Source organism: Prionailurus viverrinus, chromosome F1, assembly GCF_022837055.1.
Source record: "Prionailurus viverrinus isolate Anna chromosome F1, UM_Priviv_1.0, whole genome shotgun sequence".
Taxonomy (NCBI): Eukaryota; Metazoa; Chordata; class Mammalia; order Carnivora; family Felidae; genus Prionailurus; species Prionailurus viverrinus.
This window is the reverse complement of record NC_062577.1, coordinates 38,764,428-38,786,992: the sequence shown is the minus strand read 5'-3', so window position 1 is coordinate 38,786,992 and position 22,565 is coordinate 38,764,428. Positions and strand designations below refer to the sequence as shown.

Below are 22,565 nucleotides of genomic sequence, written 5' to 3'. Positions count from 1 at the left end.
TTGAATTCAAATAATTACAGAAATTAGCATGACTACCCAAAAATAATTTGTCCTCTGCATCTAAAATCCATAGGGTCCCTTGTATACCACAGATGGACTAATTTTGCTCCAAGAAGCTGTGTAAAGATGCCTAGCAAATCACCAGTGAACATGAAGAAAGTCACAATAAATAGAAGACCTAAAATATCTTCTGACAAGGACAGTGTAGTGATAAAGTACCCTGACATGGGACTCAAATTGCTTACTAGATAATCTTGGATAAACTATTTAAGTACTCTAAACCCAAGTTTCTTTTTAAAAAAAATTTTTTTTTCAAAGTTTATTTATTTTTGGGACAGAGAGAGACAGAGCATGAACGGGGGAGGGGCAGAGAGAGAGGGAGACACAGAATCGGAAACAGGCTCCAGGCTCTGAGCCATCAGCCCAGAGCCTGACGCGGGGCTCGAACTCGCAGACCGCGAGATCGTGACCTGGCTGAAGTCGGACGCTTAACCAACTGCGCCACCCAGGCGCCCCTAAACCCAAGTTTCTTATACAACAAGGATATTGATAGCTGTAACAGATATTAGCAGGTATAGACAGGGTTGTTGGGAAGATTAAATAAAAAGCATATGAAGTACTTAGAACACTCGCTGGCACAGAGTAGGTACTTAGTACAGCTTAGCCGCTGCTGCTACCTGAGCACCACCACTCCTCCCATTACATTATTCTCAATACTTCATTAAAAGCTCAGCAGTGGTATTTTGGAAAAGAAAGGCTGGGTGTACTGTAATATCGATCCCATCTAATCTAATAAAGGAGTTCCCCTTAATTATTTTTACCAGAAATGGATAATTCATTTGGAAGAGGTCTTAATTCCTTTGAAAATATTCTCCATGAAGGTTCAAAGAGCTATCTAAGTAAAATAAAACTACTTTAAGTAGAAGAATGAAAGAGAAATTGCCAGGATCTCCAAGGCAAGAACAAAAGCTGGTTTCCCTAGAATGATGAAATAAAATTTTTGTCTGGAATTACCAACAGGAAATTGATTTTTGAAATAGCTTTAAGGAGTCCTATACCTAAAATCTGCACTGAACAGAGAGGGTGCTTAAAAGGTTAGCTTCAAACAGGGAAGGACCATGTTGAGTATGTGTCTTTTATAGCACTTGTGAGGCTGTGGTCATTAATTACAGAATAATTAATGGTCTTTTAAGACAGCTTTTAATTCCTTGGACTACATCCTATGTATAAGGATACATAGATAAAGGTATTCCAGAAAGGTCAAAAAGAATTGCTTCAACATCCATCTGGGAGTACACATAGCTAGCTAGCTATAGGAGAAGGTGACAATTTAGAGGAATAACAGAATCATAAACCTGTGACTAGAGGCTTTATGACGTCAAGAAGTCATCTGATTTAGGGGAGCCTGGGTGGCTCAATCAATTAAGCATCTGACTTCAGCTCCAGTCATGATGTCACAGTTTGTGGGTTTGAGCCCCACATTGGTCTCCTCACTGACAGTGTAGAGACTGCTTGGGATTCTCATTCCCTCTCACTCTGCCTCTCCCCTACTCACGCTTTCTCTCTCTCAAAAATAAATAAACAAACTTAAAAAAAGTCACCTGATTTAATTCTAAGACTTCACCTAGAGATGTCAGATTCCCGTTTTGTCAGATGAGTTGATCAAAGCCTAAGGAAACATTAACATACTTACCTAAGGTCACAATGCTACTCAGCCGCAGACCGAAAGGGGCTATAACCATGGTCTCCTGCTTCCAGTACAACGTTTCTTATCTTACAGCCCTGAAATTCCACCCAGACCATGCTATCCTAATTATGAGGATTTATGGATAAGACATTTCTTTTTCCAAATCTAGCAATATCAGGAATTAGTGAATAAAGATGTCTGCCTTGCATTAGGCTTCTCCTACCTTCCCCTGGTGTCTCCCAAAAGTATACCATAATCAACACTCTATCTTGGGAAAGAATGGTTTTTATATTTTCAGAGGTTGCTACCAACATGTGTCATAAAAAAAACTATAAGTGACAGGTGATATGAGGGACTAAATTCTCCTTCAGAGGATGTAGTTGACTCCACACTTGCCAGGGCCCTATCAAGTAGGTTTTAGTTCAAATTCTCCTTGCTATTTCTAATTGGGTATGGGATGCTAACACTGTGGTACAGTAGAAAGAACACATACCTGAGTTCTAGTTTTAGTTCTGTCATTACCTACTTGTTTGGCGTTAAGAGAATCATTTAATTTCTGGTACCTTAGCTTCTTCACTTACAAAATGAAGGGTAAGTCTATAGTTTTAAGGTCCCATGTAGCTTTAAATCACAGTGAATCCATATTTATGCTGCTTCTAGACAAATAGCCTCTAAGTCTTCTCACTAAAATGCTCATTCATTGGTTCTGGTCAGATAATAAATTTCCTGTATCCTATAGGTCATTTTCTTTGGTATAGTCCAACAGAACTTTGTATGATAATGGAAAAGTTGTGTAGTTTTTAATTAAATTAAATCTAAATAGCTACACATGGCTACCGGCTACCATATTGGACAGCACAGCCCCAGAAGTCTTGAGAATCCAACTAAGGGATGTTATCACCAAACTCTTTCCTTAAACTTGAAAACTCGATTCAGCTCATACAACATAAGCCTAACAGAATGCAGTTTGTCAGCCAGTTAAGTTTAAAACCAATTGATTTTATTTTCTTCTCAAAGATTAAGTTCCCATTTTCTTCTGTGCTTCTCAGAGGCATTATTACATTAATTTTGCATTTTTATATGTGGCACTTTTAAGTTGTATAACGTAGTGCTTAAAGATACCATATCTTTAAGATATTTATAGATACGGCAAATAGGATCAAGCTCACAGATACAGCACACTTCAGAGATACTTTTTTCCTTACGGCAGCGTTTATACTCTGCTAACCCCATATGCCTTACCCCGAACCACCCTGCTTTCCCTCTGCCCCCTTTACAAAGAGAGCGCCGAGAAAACAGACTGTTACCTCCTCGCGCAGGCCTGCATAGCAGAATGAAGGTCAAAAGATGTGTGGAGACGAATAGCAAGAAAGGTAAGTGGCTGCTGGGCAGGACTGCAGTCTCAGCACCCGGTCTCCCTTGGAAACTAGAAAAGGCTTGCACTTCCACTGCTATCCAGCAAGCCAGAGGCAAAGCTTGCAATTTGCTAAGAACCTGCTACTAAGAAGGAGGAGGAAAGGAAGGGGAGGAGAAAAGGCAGGGAAAGCAAAATCTTGGGGCTCAGTAGAGCCAATGCTGTTAATAGTGCCCAAAATATCATCCCATTAGATGCATATTTTATACACTGTACCAAACCAATCAATACTACTTCTCATTTCATAGAGAGGGGAGGGGGAACTCTCTCCTTCATGTGAAAGAAGATAGAGTTAGAGAGATGCAGCTTTCTCATTCTGGATATGATTTCATCTGCCCTTGGGCTATCCTAGTTGCTGCATCTACCCAAGTGGGCTGTAAATACTGCCTCACTAGAGGCTCAGGCCCAGCCAACTGGCAAATGTCAACAGTGGTAAAGAGAGAGACAAAAACAACACATGACAGACAAATGCAGGGACAAATTTCAGATCTGGCATAGATGGCTTAAAGCTAAATAGAGGGAGAGTGTAAGTATTGCTCGATCGGAGAAGCTAATAACTACAGATCCGAAAGACTTCTAGATATGATTTGTGTCACATATCAGGATATGATCTGATGTCATAGCTTAGGGACAACTGTATTCAGAAAGTGCCCCTGTGACATATTCTCCTCTCTAGTTCAACACTGAGATCAGAGCTAAAGTTTAAGCAAGGAATCAAAGCTACAACTCCGCTAATCAGAATAATTATTTAAAAAGGAGAGAGGATTTCCCTTGGCTAAATGAAGCATTTCCTGAATCCTTTAGAGCAGTAGTTCTCAACAGGGAATAATTCCCCCCCCCCCCCCCAGGGGACAATGACAAAGAATGATCTGGCTCAAAATGTCAATAGTGTTAAGGTTGCAAACTTTTTCTGTAAAGGGCCAGATAGCATATCTTTCAGGCTTTACAACGCTACTCAACAACTCCACTGTAGGGCCAAAGCAGTCATGGGCGACATATAAACGAAACGAATGGGCAAGCCTGTGCTACAGAGGCAGAATTGAGCAGTTGCAGCAGAAACCATATGGCCCACAAAGCCCCACATATTTACTGTCTGGCCCTTTACAGAAAAAGTCTGATCCCTGCTCTAAACTCTTAAGTTATATAGCACCAAACTACAGCTCAGAGAACACCTTTTGCTTTACAAACAATGTGAGTCTGGTGTTTCTGTGACCTAGCTTTGAAAAGTACTATATCACCTTGAATTCGTGTACTTCTGAACATTTGTTCCATTAAAAACACTCCAGCATCAAGTGCCAAAGCCAGTTTCACAAATGACAATGTTTTATGCATGTAGGTCACTCGACAGTTAGTTCATTGGTCAGACAGGTGTTAGGGAGGCCAAGAATGGCAGATTCAGGTGCCAAAAGCGCAAGTGCTGCTTTATTTCATACCCACAAGCTGTACCAACAGGGCTTGGCCAACTGTCTCGAATATTTATTACTAACTACAAAATAGACCAGGTCAACTTCAGCACCACCGCTAAATTTTTTTTTTTTAAGAAAAAAATTCAAGAAAGTCGACACACAAAATATTCATGGCAAGAATCCAAATATAAAAAAATAGGGGAAACAATTGAATAGATTATGGAATATCCATAAGACACTTCCAGACACTGGAAGGCAAACTAAAAATTACCACAGATACATAACTTGCAAAATATTAGTATCTTGAATATGTAAAGAACTTATACCAATTTAAAAAAAAGACCAAAAACCCAAGAAAAAATAATTAACAAAGCATATAATCAGGGAATTTGCAAAACAGGAAATCCCAAAAGTCTATAAACATAAGAGAAAATGTTCAGTTTCACTTAACGATCATGAAATGCAAATTAAGACAAGGAGAAACCACTTCATCTTCCTTAGATTGGCAAAAGCAAAAACCACTGACATTATCAAGTATAACATTAGTTGTAAAGAAGTAAAAACTCTCATACACTGCTGGCGAGTGTAAACAGGAGAGCCAACCTGGTATCTCAAGTAAAGACATACTCACTCTTTACATCCAGAAATTCCATTTGAAAAAAAACACCCTTGAGAAACTGTTACACATTTAGATAAGGAAACATGAACAAGAACGTACACAGCAGTATAATTAATTAGTATTAGAGAAAGAAAGAAAGAAAGAAAGAAAGAAAGAAAGAAAGAAAGAAAGAAAAATAAAGATGACCTAAATGTCCAAGAGCAGACAAAAAATAAAACCAAATTGTGGTATATTTACACAATGGACTAAAGTGAGCATTCAAAATGAACAAAAAAATGCTAAGTAAAAACAGCAGGTTTCAGAATGATATGTACACAACAATACAATTCATATAAGGAACAAAAACATGTAAAAGTAGTAATGTGCGTATACATAAAAAGAATAACTAATAAAACTCTGCAAATGGTTTTACCAAATTCAGTATAGTGACCACTTCTAGGGAGGGAGTCCAGGGGATGATACCGGGGAGACATACACAGGGGCCTCAGCTATATTTTTAATATTTTATTTAAAAAAACACTGGGGCCCCTGGGTGGCGCAGTCGGTTAAGCGTCCGACTTCAGCCAGGTCACGATCTCGCGGTCCGTGAGTTCGAGCCCCGTGTCGGGCTCTGGGCTGATGGGACAGAGCCTGGAGCCTGTTTCCGATTCTGTGTCTCCCTCTCTCTCTGCTCCTTCCCCGTTCATGCTCTGTCTCTCTCTGTCCCAAAAATAAATAAACGTTGAAAAAAAAATAAAAAAAAAACCAAAACACTGAAGCTGGGGTGCCTGGGTGGCTCAGTTGGTTGGGCGGCCAACTTTGGCTCAGCTCATGATTTCATGGTTCTGGGTTTGAGCCCCTTGTCGGGCTCTGTGCTGACAGCTCAGAGCCTGGAGCCTGCTTCCGATTCTGTGTCTCCCTCTCTCTCTGCCCCTCCCCCACTTACACACTGTCTCTCTCTCTCTCCCACTTTCTCTCTCTCTCTCTCAAAAATAAACAAATGTTAAAAAAAATTTTAAAAACACTGAAGCTAATATAGCCAGGGCTTGACTGGGCCAGAAAACTGATATGTTGGGTATTTGTAATATTTAATAATAATATTTTAATAAGAAAAAATACAGCATAATCTCAAAATCAATGCAACATATAAGGATGTTAGCAGAGATATTGCTGAATGGTAAGATTATAGATAACTTCTATTTTCTACTTAAAATATTCATATTGTAGAAGATTTTATAAACTTTAAAAACGTTCAAAACTGATCATTAATATTCCAAGGACTGTTTCAAGCAGTAAGATGTACTTACTTATATTCCACACTTAGAAAAAAACCTTTTAGGGAGTTGCGGCAAGATGGCGGCTTAGGAGGACGCTGGGCTCACCGCACGTCCTGCTGATCACTTAGATTCCATCTACACCTGCCTAAATAACCCAGAAAACCGCCAGAGGATTAGCAGAACAGAGTCGCCGGAGCCAAACGCAGACGAGAGGCCCACGGAAGAGGGTAGGAAGGGCGGCGAGGCGGTGCGCGCTCCACGGACTGGCGGGAGGGAGCCGGGGCGGAGGGGCGGCTCGCCGGCCAAGCAGAGCCCCCGAGTCGGGCTTGCAAAAGCGGAGGGGCCGGGCGGACTGTGTTCCGACAGCAAGCGCGACTTAGCGTCTGGGAGGTCAGAAATTAACAGCTCTGCTCGGAAAGCGGGAAGGCTGGAGGACAAAGGGAGGGAGAGCTGCTGAGCCCCCTGACAACAGAGCTCAGTTTGGTGGGGAACAAAGGCGCTCGCCAGCGCCATTTCCCCCGCCCATCCCCCAGCCGAAATCCCAAAGGGAACCGGTTCCTGCCAGGGAATTTGCTCGCTCCGCGCAAACACCCAACTCTGCGCTTCTGCGGAACCAAACCTCCGGCAGCGGATCTGACTCCCTCCCGCTGCCACAGGGCCCCTCCTGAAGTGGATCACCTAAGGAGAAGCGATCTAAGCCTGCCCCTCCTGCCCCCGAGCACCTTGCCTACCCACCCCAGCTAATACGCCAGATCCCCAGCATCACAAGCCTGGCACGGTGCAAGTAGCCCAGACGAGCCACACCACCCCACAGTGAATCCCGCCCCTAGGAGAGGGGAAGAGAAGGCACACACCAGTCTGACTGTGGCCCCAGCGGTGGGCTGGGGGCAGACATCAGGTCTGACTGCGGCCCCGCCCACCAACTCCAGGTATACACCACAGCACAGGGGAAGTGCCCTGCAGGTCCTCACCACGCCAGGGACTATCCAAAATGACCAAGCGGAAGAACTCCCCTCAGAAGAATCTCCAGGAAATAACAACAGCTAATGAGCTGATCAAAAAGGATTTAAATAATATAACAGAGAGTGAATTTAGAATAATAGTCATAAAATTAATCGCTGGGCTTGAAAACAGTATACAGGACAGCAGAGAATCTCTTGCTACAGAGATCAAGGGACTAAGGAACAGTCACGAGGAGCTGAAAAACGCTTTAAACGAAATGCATAACAAAATGGAAACCACCACAGCTCGGCTTGAAGAGGCAGAGGAGAGAATAGGTGAACTAGAAGATAAAGTTATGGAAAAAGAGGAAGCTGAGAAAAAGAGAGATAAAAAAATCCAGGAGTATGAGGGGAAAATTAGAGAATTAAGTGATACACTAAAAAGAAATAATATACGCATAATTGGTATCCCAGAGGAGGAAGAGAGAGGGAAAGGTGCTGAAGGGGTACTTGAAGAAATCATAGCTGAGAACTTCCCTGAACTGGGGAAGGAAAAAGGCATTGAAATCCAAGAGGCACAGAGAACTCCCTTCAGACGTAACTTGAATCGATCTTCTGCACGACATATCATAGTGAAACTGGCAAAATACAAGGATAAAGAGAAAATTCTGAAAGCAGCAAGGGGTAAACGTGCCCTCACATATAAAGGGAGACCTATAAGACTCGTGACTGATCTCTCTTTTGAAACTTGGCAGGCCAGAAAGAATTGGCAAGAGATTTTCAGGGTGCTAGACAGAAAAAATATGCAGCCAAGAATCCTTTATCCAGCAAGTCTGTCATTTAGAATAGAAGGAGAGATAAAGGTCTTCCCAAACAAACAAAAACTGAAGGAATTTGTCACCACTAAACCAGCCCTACAAGAGATCCTAAGGGGGACCCTGTGAGACAAAGTCCCAGAGACATCACTATAAGCATAAAACATACAGACATCACAATGACTCTAAACCCGTATCTTTCTATAATAACACTGAATGTAAATGGATTAAATGCGCCAACCAAAAGACATAGGGTATCAGAATGGATAAAAAAACAAGACCCATCTATTTGCTGTCTACAAGAGACTCATTTTAGACCTGAGGACACCTTTAGATTGAGAGTGAGGGGATGGAGAACTATTTATCATGCGACTGGAAGCCAAAAGAAAGCTGGAGTAGCCATACTTATATCAGACAAACTAGACTTTAAATTAAAGGCTGTAACAAGAGATGAAGAAGGACATTATATAATAGTTACAGGGTCTATCCATCAGGAAGAGCTAACAATTATCAATGTCTATGCACCGAATACCGGAGCCCCCAAATATATAAAACAATTACTCATAAACATAAGCAACCTTATTGATAAGAATGTGGTAATTGCAGGGGACTTTAATACACCACTTACAGAAATGGATAGATCAACTAGACACACGGTCAATAAAGAAACAAGGGCCCTGAATGAGACATTGGATGAGATGGACTTGACAGATATATTTAGAACTCTGCATCCCAAAGCAACAGAATATACTTTCTTCTCGAGTGCACATGGAACATTCTCCAAGATAGATCATATACTGGGTCACAAAACAGCCCTTCATAAGTTTACAAGAATTGAAATTATACCATGCTTACTTTCAGACCACAATGCCATGAAGCTTGAAATCAACCACAGGAAAAAGTCTGGAAAACCTCCAAAAGCATGGAGGTTAAAAAACACCCTACTAACGAATGAGTGGGTCAACCAGGCAATTAGAGAAGAAATTAAAAAATATATGGAAACAAACGAAAATGAAAATACAACAATCCAAACGCTTTGGGACGCAGCAAAGGCAGTCCTGAGAGGAAAATACATTGCAATCCAGGCCTATCTCAAGAAACAAGAAAAATCCCAAATACAAAATCTAACAGCACACCTAAAGGAACTAGAAGCAGAACAGCAAAGGCAGCCTAAGCCCAGCAGAAGAAGAGAAATAATAAAGATCAGAGCAGAAATAAACAATATAGAAACTAAAAAAACTGTAGAGCAGATCAACGAAACCAAGAGTTGGTTTTTTGAAAAAATAAACAAAATTGACAAACCTCTAGCCAGGCTTCTCAAAAAGAAAAGGGAGATGACCCAAATAGATAAAATCATGAATGAAAATGGAACTATTACAACCAATCCCTCAGAGATACAAACAATTATCAGGGAATACTATGAAAACTTATATGCCAACAAATTGGACAACCTGGAAGAAATGGACAAATTCCTGAACACCCACACGCTTCCAAAACTCAATCAGGAGGAAATAGAAAGCTTGAACAGACCCATAACCAGCGAAGAAATTGAATCGGTTATCAAAAATCTCCCAACAAATAAGAGTCCAGGACCAGATGGCTTCCCAGGGGAGTTCTACCAGACGTTTAAAGCAGAGATAATACCTATCCTTCTCAAGCTATTCCAAGAAATAGAAAGGGAAGGAAAACTTCCAGACTCATTCTATGAAGCCAGTATTACTTTGATTCCTAAACCAGACAGAGACCCAGTAAAAAAAGAGAACTACAGGCCAATATCCCTGATGAATATGGATGCAAAAATTCTCAATAAGATACTAGCAAATCGAATTCAACGGCATATAAAAAGAATTATTCACCATGATCAAGTGGGATTCATTCCTGGGATGCAGGGCTGGTTCAACATTCGCAAATCAATCAACGTGATACATCACATTAACAAAAAAAGAGAGAAGAACCATATGATCCTGTCAATCGATGCAGAAAAGGCCTTCGACAAAATCCAGCACCCTTTCTTAATAAAAACCCTTGAGAAAGTCGGGATAGAAGGAACATACTTAAAGATCATAAAAGCCATTTATGAAAAGCCCACAGCTAACATCATCCTCAACGGGGAAAAACTGAAAGCTTTTTCCCTGAGATCAGGAACACGACAAGGATGCCCACTCTCACCGCTGCTGTTTAACATAGTGCTGGAAGTTCTAGCATCAGCAATCAGACAACAAAAGGAAATCAAAGGCATCAAAATTGGCAAAGATGAAGTCAAGCTTTCGCTTTTTGCAGATGACATGATATTATACATGGAAAATCCGATAGACTCCACCAAAAGTCTGCTAGAACTGATACAGGAATTCAGCAAAGTTGCAGGCTACAAAATCAATGTACAGAAATCAGTTGCATTCTTATACACTAACAATGAAGCAACAGAAAGACAAATAAAGAAACTGATCCCATTCACAATTGCACCAAGAAGCATAAAATACCTAGGAATAAATCTAACCAAAGATGTAAAGGATCTGTATGCTGAAAACTATAGAAAGCTTCTGAAGGAAATTGAAGAAGATTTAAAGAAATGGAAAGACATTCCCTGCTCATGGATTGGAAAAATAAATATTGTCAAAATGTCAATACTACCCAAAGCTATCTACACATTCAATGCAATCCCAATCAAAATTGCACCAGCATTCTTCTCGAAACTAGAACAAGCAATCCTAAAATTCATATGGAACCACAAAAGGCCCCGAATAGCCAAAGGAATTTTGAAGAAGAAGACCAAAGCAGGAGGCATCACAATCCCAGACTTTAGCCTCTACTACAAAGCTGTCATCATCAAGACAGCATGGTATTGGCACCAAAACAGACACATAGACCAATGGAATAGAATAGAAACCCCAGAACTAGACCCACAAACGTATGGCCAACTCATCTTTGACAAAGCAGGAAAGAACATCCAATGGAAAAAAGACAGCCTCTTTAACAAATGGTGCTGGGAGAACTGGACAGCAACATGCAGAAGGTTGAAACTAGACCACTTTCTCACACCATTCACAAAAATAAACTCAAAATGGATAAAGGACCTAAATGTGAGACAGGAAACCATCAAAACCTTAGAGGAGAAAGCAGGAAAAGACCTCTCTGACCTCAGCCGTAGCAATCTCTTACTCGACACATCCCCAAAGGCAAGGGAATTAAAAGCAAAAGTGAATTACTGGGACCTTATGAAGATAAAAAGCTTCTGCACAGCAAAGGAAACAACCAACAAAACTAAAAGGCAACCAACGGAATGGGAAAAGATATTCGCAAATGACATATCGGACAAAGGGCTAGTATCCAAAATCTATAAAGAGCTCACCAAACTCCACACCCGAAAAACAAATAACCCAGTGAAGAAATGGGCAGAAAACATGAATAGACACTTCTCTAAAGAAGACATCCGGATGGCCAACAGACACATGAAAAGATGTTCAGCGTCGCTCCTTATCAGGGAAATACAAATCAAAACCACACTCAGGTATCACCTCACGCCAGTCAGAGTGGCCAAAATGAACAAATCAGGAGACTATAGATGCTGGAGAGGATGTGGAGAAACGGGAACCCTCTTGCACTGTTGGTGGGAATGCAAATTGGTGCAGCCGCTCTGGAAAGCAGTGTGGAGGTTCCTCAGAAAATTAAAAATAGACCTACCCTATGACCCAGCAATAGCACTGCTAGGAATTTATCCAAGGGATACAGGAGCACTGATGCATAGGGCCACTTGTACCCCAATGTTCATAGCAGCACTCTCAACAATAGCCAAATTATGGAAAGAGCCTAAATGTCCATCAACTGATGAATGGATAAAGAAATTGTGGTTTATATACACAATGGAATATTACATGGCAATGAGAAAAAATGAAATATGGCCTTTTGTAGCAACGTGGATGGAACTGGAGAGTGTGATGCTAAGTGAAATAAGCCATACAGAGAAAGACAGATACCATATGGTCTCACTCTTATGTGGATCCTGAGAAACTTAACAGGAACCCATGGGGGAGGGGAAGGAAAAAAAAAAAAAAAAAGAGGTTAGAAAGGGAGAGAGCCAAAGCATAAGAGACTGTTAAAAACTGAGAACAAACTGAGGGTTGATGGGGGGTGGGAGGGAGGAGAGGGTGGGTGATGGGTATTGAGGAGGGCACCTTTTGGGATGAGCACTGGGTGTTGTATGGAAACCAATTTGTCAATAAATTTCAGAAAAAAAAAAAAAAAAAAAAAACAAAAAAACAAAAAAACAAAAAAAAAAAAAAAAAAAAAAAAAAGAAAAAAACCTTTTATTGTCATAGTCAACAGTGACATAGCACAGGTACTTTCTATGATATACTAAAGTAACATAAATATTTCTGAAAAAAATGCCCTTGGGTCAACCTTAGAACAGAGAAGGAATGAGAGTTTAGGTTCAAGAAGGAGGCCTGTGTTAGCAGCAGGTGGGCTCTAAATACTCAGGTCAGTGGACTCACGCACTCCTCTCACCCACTCCAGAAACTGGCCTCCAGCTGCTGTAATCATGAGTATGGCCTACCTTAGGAAAAAGGGGGCACCTGGGAAATAGAAAGAACACCCAAACCTGTGGGGTTTTAACCCTTATCGAACAGTAACATACTCATACCAATGAGATTTAAACTGTCATCTTTTCCCAAGGGGGGAGGGGGGAGGGGGAAGGGTGGGGAATAATTACATATAACGAAATTTTGCCATCAGGTTCAGCGATTTCTGGACTTTTCTGAAGCTCGGGTTAAAAAGAGAAGGGTCTAGAATGGAAGAACTCCTTAAAGGACCCAAATCAGATTTATCTTCAGGAAGTCCTATAAAACAGATCAATTATCTTCCCTATCCAATCACCCCACTTTTCAGATGACTCAGATTCCTGTAATTGAGACTCAGTAGCACTTTTTATTTTTTAAATTTTTTTATTTTTTAGGTCCCATTGTCTTTTTTTTATGTTTCTTCCTTTCTTTCTTTTTAATATATGAAATTTATTGTCAAATTGGTTTCCATACAACACCCAGTGTTCATCCCAAAAGATGCCCTCTTCAATGCCCATCACCTACCCTCCCCTCCTTCCCACCCCCCATCAACCCTCAGTTTGTTTTCAGTTTTTAAGAGTCTCTTATGCTTTGGCTCTCTCCCACTCTAACCTCTTTTTTTTTTTTTCCTTCCCCTCCCCCATGGTTCTCAGGATCCACATAAGAGTGAACACATATGGTATCTGTCTTTCTCTGTATGGCTTATTTCACTTAGCATCACACTCTCCAGTTCCATCCACGTTGCTACAAAGGGCCATATTTCATTCTTTCTCATTGCCACGTAGTACTCCATTGTGTATATAAACCACAATTTCTTTATCCATTCATCAGTTGATGGACATTTAGGCTTTTTCCACAATTTGGCTATTGTTGAGAGTGCTGCTATAAACATTGGGGTACAAGTGCCCCTATGCATCAGTACTCCTGTATCCCTTGGGTAAATTCCTAGCAGTGACAGTAGCACTTTTTAAAAGTCAGGTTTCCTGAGGTATAATGTACACACAGTAAAATTTGCCCTAAAAAGCATACAGGTCTATGAGTTATGAGTTTTCACAAGTGCATATTAACCATCACCACAATCAAGATATAGAACAGTTCCATCACCCCCTAAAATTTTCATGCCTCTTTGTAGTCAGGCTCACCCAAGTCCCAGCCTAAGGAGAATTTTTTCATAATTACACAAAAGCTTTAAAACTTGCTATTGAAGGAATGCACTGACTTTTTCATTCACACTAAAAAATAGTATGTAGGGGCACCTAAGAGGCTCAGTCAGTTAAGCATCTGTCTGACTCTGGATTTTGGCTCGGGTCATGATCTCACAGACTGTGGGATCGAGCCCTACACTGGGCTCTGTGTCAACAGCACCTAGCCTGTTTGGGATTCTCACTCTCCCTCTCTCTCTGCCCCTCCCCCACTCACACAGTTGCTTGAAGTAAATAAGTAAACTTAAAAAAAAAGTGATACATAAACCAACTAACTGCCCTAGCCCACTAAATTAGGTGTTAGCCTAACAAAAATGAGCCTAAGATCTAGTGAAAATAAAATTCCTTATATTCTATCTACTACTGGCCACTCTTTAAGTTTCACGAAAGAGGGGGCTATTTTTTATTTGTCATTACATCATTAACATTTAGCACTGTACCTAGACAAAGTAGGTGCTCTGACATGATTACTGAACTGAATTAAGCTTATGAAGGAAATTCACAGTCTGAGTTGGTCCCAATTACTTATTCATTTATTTACCATTTTAAAAGCTTGGTCAGCAGTGTGTTGGTCCATTCATTCATTTTCTTCCTTCCATTTAATCAACAATTTTCCCATCCTACACTGGTTTTTTTTTTTTTTTTTTAACCTACTCCAGATACTGTATTTCAAAAGAAAGAAGTGCTGATTTCCAGCAGGATCTTGTGATATATAAAGTAGTGATAATTAAGATTTAAGATAAGAAATGCCATGCCATAAAGAGATCATATTTTGGATAGGAAACCCAGTATTATCTGCGGGGTGAGAAGTAAAAATAAAGGAGGTGATCTGAAACGAATCTTAAGAGACCGGGAAGAGGCTTCCTAAAAAACGAGGTGGGGGACAACATTGCTTATGGCGCCATTCTCGGATTCCCAGCAGGAGAGTGCATTGCAGAGGATGGACTGGGAGGAGGGGCCAGGGGGGAAGAAGGCCAAGGCCAAGGGTCCAGCTGGGAGGGCTGGAGTTAACAGAGAGAAGTGTGGATGGAGAAGAGGAGAGGGTAGGATTGAAGGATTCTTGAGAATGACACACAGGACTTGGTGAGAAGTAAGAGTCTAGGCTTCTAGTTTCATTTCTAAGTTTCTCAATTGGGTGACACTTATGCAGAATCACTGACAAAGGTTTTTTATAATACATCAAAACAGACCTCTCTCTCTAGCCTTTTTAGGTCAGAGGGAAGGGAATGGTTTGGTTTGTTTATACTCTCTTTCTATAGAGGACTCAAGAACTCTTCAAGAAATGTGCATCTGTAACAATACTTCGCTTTGATGAGGAAATATGGGGGAAAGGAAAACAGTGGCCAGAACTGGCTATCATTAGGTGTCAGGCACTATTCTAAGCAAGCACTTCCCATACAGTGTCATGAAGCTCAGCAGAGAGGTCTGGGCTAGAAATACAGACAAGAATGATAGCTGAGGCGACTGGAGTGGACAAGACCAGCTAGAGAGTCCTGAGAAAGGAAAAGAAGGAAGCCTGAGGAATAATACGTAAAGTGTTTGCCGAAGCAAACAGGCTAAAAAGGACACAAACAAAGAGGAGAAAGGACAGAAGTGAGCCAAGAAAGAATGGCATGTCAGGAGTCAAGGTAAAAATAAAGATTTAAGAAGGCAGAAGCCAACATCGTAACGTGCTGTTGGGACTTCAAGGCAAAAAATGAAGTGAATAAGGAATCTGATCATTAGGAACGCCACAGGGCCCTTTGCTAGAGCAATTTCACCGGACAGGCGAGTGGGGCAGGATTTCTATTTTAACAGACTGAGGAGTGAATAAGAGGCTAGGAAGTGAAATGAGAGGGCTTTTCAAGAGTAAAAGGCAGAGTGAGACATGGTAACCCCAGAGGGCGGTACAGTGCCAAAGGTAAGTCTATTAAGATGGGAGAGACAAGCACCTATCAAGGACAAACAAAATCTTTGTGCAGGAGTGCTTTTGTCATAGATATAGCTCAGCTTGCAGCTCTGCTTCCCATTACTTATTAATTTTGTGTGCCAAATAGTTTCTCTTTTAAACACGGTAAGCTTCATTATAAAGGAATGTGTTTCTTCACTGGCTTCCTTGAGCTTTTGCTATATTTTATTTACATGTCAGCGAGCAGTGAGCCACTTTCGGCACAAGTGCACCAGACTTGTGAATCACATTCAATTTCCCTATTTCAGGTTAGAACACTAATATTTATTCAGAGGAAACAAATTAAAGAGCTGGGTCAGTATACTACCCAGGATTAACTCAGAGGCTCTGAGGAAGAGGGAAAAAAGTGGTTTAAAGACGAACCAGAAACAAGGAATCATTCAGGTAATTGCTGTCATCCAGTTCCAACTTTTAAATGTTTCTTAAAATAGAAATAAACCTGCCCATGGCTCTGGAATTCTCCCAAAACTTCTTATATCCCGCATCCTCATAAAACACTGACTAAGCCAGGGGACCTACAAGACAACTTCTCATTTGTTTCCCCCAAACCCTTATTTCCTATTTCGATTTCAGAGAGGACAGAAAGTTTTCAATTTGCTTTATTTTCAAAAGTGGTATCTCCCAAGGCAAATACTCTTTTCCTAGAAGTTTTTTTCTTCCCTTCAAAAAATACCAAGAGATTGTAACCACTGTGTTCAATTAATGCTAGCTTATGGTATGGAACAGCCCAACTAAGACCGAGCCCTGGCATACCAGGGCTCAGTTGTGTACAGAAAGCATGGGCTTTGAAGTCTGAGAGACCTGGTTTTGAATCCTGGTTTTTTTATTTACTAGCTCTGTGACTGTGGGCAGGTTCCATAATCCATCTGAGCCTTAATTTTCTTGTATCTTTTAAGAAAATAATATTATTTATCTCACAAAACGATGACCATTAAGTGCATCTAGGAGGGTACTGACATATAACATAACAAGCTTTCAAAAGTATGAATCCTCTTACCCCCTTTAAACCTTTCATATTTTTGAAAGCCAACTCAAATTCTATCTAAACTGGCTTCATGAAGTCCTTTCTAACCTCTCCATCCTACATCATTCACCTTCTCTGAACTCCTAATACACCTGAACACAATTTTTCACTCAAGGATACATTATTTCTTAATGTATACCCGTGGTTTACCATGTGTATATTTGACGTCCTTGATCTTCAAGGCACAACCTAGGACATATCTCTTTCTTATTATACCCATGGCTGTCAGCGTAATACTGAGCACATAAACAGTCAGACAGTCTCTGAATCTTGTGATTTTAGAATCCAATATTACCTGCGAATGTCCTAACTCCACTGATCAACCAATTAAGAAACTGAAACTAAAGAAGTTAAATGGCTTGCTTGAGAAGGCAGAAATCGAGTGCTCGGCTGGAGAGTAACTCGGTCTCTTGCCTTGCAGCCCAGCAGCCTGCTGCTCTCTTGTGAAGAAGCATCGCAGCAAAGTCCACAAAGGGCCTCCATATACTAGAAAAAGTCTGCACTCTCTATATTAAAACATTTAACATGGAATGGGGTAAAAATGCTTACCTGCAACCTTTCCTAACACAAAAGAGTCTTTGGGAGCGGTACACAAAGTAGACCGACTGATGTTCTGCTGCTGCCATCTTCTGGACGCGGAAGATTACTACCTGGGGGCTCCTTTTCACTGAGAAACCATTTCATTCAATAAATTATTTACCCGACACCTACTGTGTATTAGGCTCTGTGGTATGAACAACAACAGCAACAACAATAAAAAGCACCCTCAAGAAGCTCACGATGTAGTCATGAAGAGAGACAATTTAATGAATCAGTTAAACCAGTTCTAAGAAAAGTGCTACTGAAGAACACTGAGGAGAGAATACTGATCAGGCCGGAGCTGGGGAAGCACGGTAGCCAGTGGTGGGGTTTAACCTGCAGATGTTCTTAAAGGATGAATAGAATTGTGTTCATCAGGGAAGATGACAGAAGGCCATTCCAGAAAGTCGAGCACAGACAAAGAGAGGCATAAAAGCAGAACATGTTCACGAAATTGAGTTTTCTACCTGAGTACATAAAATGACGCAAATACAAAAATCCAAGAAGAGTAGAGAGAGGGTGATAAGAAAAGTAGAACAGTATAGCTCTTGGTAGGCTGAGTTCAAAGAGTCTACTGAATAGTCTCTCTACAGGGTTGAAAGGACTACCCATCAGATTAGATACCTTCTATACTGCCTGGCTCAGCACGGTTTTGAATTCTGTCTAGAAACTGGTCCTTTGAGCATAAAAGATCAATTAGGAAACGTCTCATCTTATAGGTATGGGAAAACATTTACTTCCATGAAGATTCAATGGAAGTACAGTTTGTGGTATGCAAACAGCTTTCACTCAGACCTCAAGACCTCAAAGAGCTAGTCTCTGTGTTTTGTAATTTCCTGTTCAAAGGCCAGCTCCAGGAGCAGTCTTACCCTTCATTTACCTAAACCAGCTTCTCCCTGTAATTGCCCTACATATCCAACACATTGTTTCTTTGTTTTATTTACTTAATATATATTACATATATTTAAAAATTTAAAAGATATAAAGAATACAACCACCGTCTGTGTACTTTCATCCAACTTTAGAATACATTACCGGGGCGCCAGGGTGGCTCAATTGGTTAAGCATCTGACTTCGGCTCAGTTCATAATCTCATGGTTTGAGGATTCGTGCTGTCAGCACAGAGCCCACTTTGGATCCTCTGTCTCCCTCCCTCTCTCTCTGCCCCTCCCCTTCTCATGTTCTCTCTCTCTCTCCCTCTCTCAAAAACAAATAATAAACATCAAAAAAAAAAAAAACACAAAAAAAACACACTACATTACCAGTATCGGTTTCCTCTTAAAAAGAGAAGCATGTTTCTACTTTTTGAAATTCTTAATCGTCCTCTGCTACCCTAACCTCCTGGGTGGGATCCTTAAGTCAGTGTACGTGTTTAAATACTTTAGGAATATCGGGGCACCTGGGTGGCTCAGTCAGTTAAGCATCTGACTCGATTTCGTTGCAGGTCATGATCTTGTGGTCCATGAATTTGAGGCCTGCGTTGAGCTCTGTGCTGACAGCTCAGAACCTAGAGCCTGCTTCAGATTCTGTGTCTCCCTCTCTCTCTCTCTCTGCCCCTCCCCTGCTCACACTCTCTGTCTCTCAAAAATAAAACATTAAAAAAATAATAGTAAATAAAAATCTTTAAAATTAATAATAAATTCTTTATGAATATGAAGAAACAACAAAGAAGTTCTAAACCAGTTATTCTGAACACCATACATCTTATTCTTACACATTCACCCTCTCCCGCTGCTCTCCCGACCACACCACCACCAAAACAATGTATGCAATCAAGTCAGCTTCCCAGAGGACCATCAGGAAGAGGACTGAGAGCAGAAACACACATCTAGGATATCAAAGCCATCAAGCAAAGACATTTTACCTGCTGCTTCTGCTATTCCATGCCCAGTACCTCCCGATGTCTCAACTCAGCACACAGAGAGTTAGCTTCCAAACACAGAAGATGTTAGTAAACTATGTGGCAGAGGCTCGTTTCCATTTCTCAGAACACAAAGATCAACTTCCTGTGCCTCGGATTTCCATAAAACCAGGAACAGAAAAGAACTCCACTGCCAGATCAAATCATTCTAGGGGAGAGCAGGTCAAGCTACCTCAGACACACCTTGCAGCACACCTGTGCGGCAGCTTCCCAGAAGCTGGGAATTTTCAACAAGCAGGTGGCCACCCCTCTGGTTGTCCTTCCCTAGTAACCTAGTAAACACCAGAGCTCATTTTATGAGATTGTTACAAGTGGCTGTCTTTTTCTAACGTGGGAAAATCAACTGGTAGGAGAGAGAGGGGGAGGGGGTTTGAGAGAGAGCACAAAAGTTCGGTCCCTCCCACATGTCACCAATACTCACAGCTCTGAAAAAAGAACCACTTTATCAGAAGGAGATTAACTGTAAAAACATGGCTGATAAGGGCTTTGAGTAGCAGGTGTTAGGTGACTGCTCACTTTACGCTGAAGTGGTTGGGGAATTAGGACAGAACCACCAGAGCCTCTGCTGCATCAGGGAACGGATTCTGGTCCCTTCTTTGGAATGCGAGTGTCCCAAAGGGGAGGGGGAACATTTAAAACCTCCACTCCTGAGCTGTTAAGTGGTGTGCTGAGGAATTATGTGACAAATGCCACTGTCTCTGGAAAACGAAGTGAGTTTGTGTCTCAGTAGCTGTGTTTAGCAACAGAAATACAGGAAAAAGATAACAGACTTGGAAATTCAAGGCCCTTAAGTCTTCATGTAGTATCTCTCGGCAGGGCTCATCCAGGTCCTTTCCCAGAACAGTTCAGTGGAGCTAAATGATCTTAGTGTTATTTTTAAACAGCTTTATTGAGATAAAATTCACATACCGGGTTAAGCATATCATTCAGTGGTTTTCAGTATATCCACAGTTATGTAATTATCACCATAATCAATTTAAAAATATTTCCATCGCCCCAAAAGAAACCACATATGCATTAGCAGTCACTTTCCACTTCGTGTTTTTAAATATAGATCAACAGCATCATTCTCACTGGCTGAATAGTACCACACTGCATCACATCTAAAATATCGTCAATCGCAAGACGCACAGCCACTTTACCACAAAAGAAACAAAAAGCAGTGCCAATCACACATGCTTTTTATCACCTTTTCATCACTTGATTTAACAGTTATTGAAAGCAATCTTTTTTTCCATTTTTTAAAATATAATTTATTGTCAAATTGGCTTCCGTGCAACACCCAGTGCTCATCCCAACAAGTGGTCTCCTCGATGCCCATCACCCACTTTCCCCTCTCCCCCACCCCCCATCAACCCTTAGTTTGTTTAAGTATTTAAGAGTCTCTTGTGGTTTGCCTCCCTCCCTCTGTTTGTAACTTTTTTTTTTTTTACCCTTCCCTTCCCCCATGGTCTACTGTTAAGTTTCTCAAGATCCACATATGAGTGAAAACACGTGGTATCTGTCTTTCTCTGACTGACTTATTCCACTTAGCGTAACACCCTCCAGTTCCATCCATGTTGCTGCAAATGGCATGATCATTTGCAAGCTAATAGAATAACTAATTTCATTCTTTCTCATTGCCAAGTAGTATTCCATCATATATATAAACCACTTCTTCTTTATCCATTCATCAGTTTATGGACATTTAGACTCTTTCCATAATTTGCGTATTGTTGAAAGCGCTGCTATAAACATTGGGATACATGTTGAAAACAATCTTTTAGACTTATTTAGACATATTTTGTACCAGCAATGCACATAACTCCATGGAAGTAACAGAACACCTATGACTAAATTCACACACGTGCAGGAATGGTGATTAGCAGTAAGACATGATGATTTCAGAGATACTGAAATGTGAAAAATGTTCACCCTAGAATCAACAGTATCAAATATTACACAGTATGGAGCGTCCTTGGTTACAAAACAACAGAAACTGACCTCACTAACTTAGGAAAGGAATCACACAAGCACAATCCATATAAGCTAACAGAATAACTAATCATCTAAGCAACCCCCAAGCCCCTAGAATGGCAATATAGTAGAAAATATATCTACTGCTATATACATTTCATTTTCTTCTTGTTCCATAGTCATAGTTAGGAGGAGAGAGATCGGTTTCAATAAAGAAAAACTTAGTAAATTCAGAATTTTTTCAGTCTTTTAGATATAGAAGGAAAATACTTATTTTAGAACCAAAATTGAGAGAGTAGAGGAGCTGGGGAATCTCTTTCTGGAGTACTTTTTCCATTTGACAACTGCCTGTCTTTAGCTTGAGACAGTGAGATGAGTCAAATGACTTTAAAAAACCATGACTCAGTGTTTAATTACTTGGTTTAAATTTCTAACATTCCAAAGATGATGCCAAATTAATTTGCTGACAGCTTCACATTAGCAGGAATAACTACCTAGCGTATAAAGACCCCAAGGGATTCAAGAAGGTCAATAAGTGTGGTGTATATGACTCAGTCAATACTGACCATATCCTGACCAAGCAGAGTTGCATGTGGGCTGGTTGGGAAAGAGAAACAATTATAGCTTCTTATGGAGAAAAACTATTTTAGCCATTTCTATAAAGAAAATAAAGGGCACCAGTAAAAAAGATGTAAAATTCAGGGCTGGGTTGAGAGACGGAAAAAGCTAGAGGAGAAACAGAGCAAGAGCATCAAAGGCAGACGCTATCAGACTCTAATATTAGCCAAGGGAACTGTTTACATTTTTGTTGCTAAGGAAAACTTGGAGCTTTGGAAAATGAACCGAACCACTACACTATTGTGACAGTTGCCGCTTGGCTCTGATATCCCTACAGAGTTATCTGCCAACTGCTTGCCACTTGCCATTTCTGTCCTGCCGTCTGCCGGTCAAGTCAACCCCTTTACAATCAGATGACCCTGTTGGATTCTATAATCCTCAGGGGCATTCCAAAGACTGGAAGGCAGTGATTATAGTGCCTTACAGGTAGACTGTTGCATTCTGGGCTACAGATTAAGATGGAAGGGCCCCCGAATCAAAACCTTTATTCTTAAGTCCAAAAGAAGAAATGGTTAGTGAGTTCAGTGACAAGGGAAAAAGAGTCTTGGGTGATGATCTCCACTGCAAATCACTCCATGCTTTTAGGGTCTCAGTATTTCCATTTGTAAAATAGGAGCTTAACG

The 22,565-nt window shown here is 40.8% G+C and overlaps 1 protein-coding gene across 12 annotated transcripts in view; it reads right to left on the bottom strand.

Moving 5' to 3' along the window:
* PPP1R12B (protein phosphatase 1 regulatory subunit 12B) overlaps positions 1-22,565 on the bottom strand; it is a 223,797-nt gene that overhangs the window by 100,389 nt on the left and 100,843 nt on the right. The window lies entirely within an intron of this gene.